The sequence below is a fragment of the Cryptomeria japonica genome, chromosome 8, assembly GCF_030272615.1.
Source record: "Cryptomeria japonica chromosome 8, Sugi_1.0, whole genome shotgun sequence".
Lineage (NCBI taxonomy): Eukaryota > Viridiplantae > Streptophyta > Pinopsida > Cupressales > Cupressaceae > Cryptomeria > Cryptomeria japonica.
In genome coordinates this window covers 510,408,954-510,411,531 of record NC_081412.1, presented here as the reverse complement: position 1 = coordinate 510,411,531, position 2,578 = coordinate 510,408,954, and positions in this window count along the sequence as shown.

The window sequence follows — 2,578 nt, the reverse complement described above, 5'->3', positions numbered from 1 at the left end:
CCTACGAACAATAAGATAATACTTTGCAGTAGTATGTGTAAATATTACAATGGGGAATGCACATACATTCAAGCACACTACCTAGAGCTCACTTCTCAAAAACAATAAAGGGATACAACCCTAGGAAGGCTCACTACCTTACGAAGATCAGACAACAATCCAAATTACATGAACTGAAATAATAGCATCTCCAAATGCCTGATAATAGTTTCGGTTAAGCACACTATCTTCTCTGCAACACTTCTTTATTCTTCAACACTCTACTAAAAGATTAATTTGCTTGTTCACATATACAATACTCTTAAGAAATATAGACACAACATAGAAACACATCTTACATGATTATTACACTTATTTATACAAATCATCAACATTAATTTTAAGGACGACTCAACTCATAAGACCTAATTACAAAGTTACATCACATGATACATAAATCAATATGCGGACCAATACAATGTCAGCAAAGGCATAGTATGGACCTAAATCAAAACCTTCAACTTGTAACACCATTGAATATCTCACCAAGATCATCTGCAACACGCAAGAACCATCGGGGTGTCCAGAAAGTCGTATACCACGAAGAAAACCACTAGACCAATTAAATCTTCAATAATGCGCACAATGATCAATGCGGACCAGCAACATGCATAGAACATTATTTAATAACACCAACAAGCAATGTGAATTCCTCTACAACAATCACAACAACTTTGATTAGAAGAATTATCATTATCACCCTTTCGGAGCTCAAGAACATCAACATAACAAAGTCAAAGATACGTTTGTGAAGTTTCAAATCATGAACTACTCAATCTAAGGACACACATGAATGTTCCAAATGCTCTCCAAAATCTATACAACATAATGAATTAATTTTGGAGTAATACAAACCATAAATCACAACTCTGCAATACAAAACCAAAAGAAAAATGAGTCACCACACCGGATCACATAACTCAATCAAATCACCATTCGGAACAAAGAAACTCATTCTGAATCAACTAAAGATACTAATCTCTGCATCATTAAATCCACATCAACATATCTGCACTATACCAACCAAACCAACTCTCTGCAACATCGAAGCACAAGAACATAGGAATATGTTGACATCAATGACAACAACACATTCCAACAACTCTAATATCCAACAGTGCTGAGTATTTTGGTATTTGGAAGCTTTACCTTTATCTTTAGGCTTTAGAAGTGCTTCTTATGTTTTGATTCACTTTTATAAACATGCTCTCAGGTTGATCTTGATCAACATTTATAGTCCTATTTCTAAGTTCATAGTTACTCCTTTCTTGAGAAACTACTGCAATAGTGATATATTTAGTTTATTCCTTAGTGGTTCTTCTTAAATATATGTTGCATGGCTAATTGCTCACCATAAATTACTACAACATCTCTTGCAGCTTCATTTTCACTAGCTGAAAACACATTCATTTGTTGATTCATAATGCCTCTGAGCATCCATAGTCACAGTCTTCTTTATCATTGTTTGTTGAATCATATGTATCCTTAGAAATAAAGGGTTGAATTGAGAACATGCTAGTGGTGTGATCTATGTCATAGTGATCATGCTCTTTCTCATCATAAGGTGTTTCTACATCATGAACAAATTGAGCCACCAAACATTGAACTGGGGAATGAGAGAGACTACATGCCACACACCATGGGCTATCATCCGCCATGTTAGCATTTGGTACCTCCAATGGGTCTAATGTTTCTTTACTGGATGACCCCTTAGCATTATTGTTGTTTTCGCTAATGGGCTTTCCATCACAACAATTGGTTTTGTTAGGCATATCATGTAGCTTGGGCCAATTATTTCTTTGAAAACTTGGGTATTCATGGGGACGCTCTTTCTATTTTCTACCACCTTATAACTCAGGTCCTTTAAGTCACTCATGACCTTATCCAACTTATCTTCCTCCTTTAGTTTCTTATTTTTATGTCCTTTAGGATTCTACAAGATTTTTATGTCATCTCTTTTCTCAAATTTCCTAGATGCTTTCCTATTATTTTCAATTTTGAGTGCTTCCTTGAAAGCATCTACAAGTTTTTATGGATTCTATTTCTAAATTCATAACCTTTCATTAGGTCAAATACCTTTTTTTAGAATACTAAGGACATAGGGTCAATGGGCCGCAGGTGCATGAGGATCCTATTATACTACTTAATAAGCTTTTTGTTAAATTTTGCCACCAACTGGTTATACCCCTTTTGAATATTTGTGAATTCATGAAGGACAAACTAGGAATCGGAGTACTAACTATACTAACTTTTGAAAACCCTTTTTAATTCATTCGATGAATTTATGGAAGCATCTAGCAGACCCCTATACCAATCCCAAGCATCATTAGTAATTGACTGCATAAATAATTTCATGAACACATCCTCATGCTCAACTTCAAAATTATCCAAGATAATGAAAAAGGATATTAGATGATCTTCCCCTGAGGTTACATCAATCCTAGAGAATGTGGGTAGAAATTTTCTAATCTAATTATAAATTGCATTTAGATACCCTTATATACCATTGGAATCCATTTGTTTGTACGTATCCAGGAAC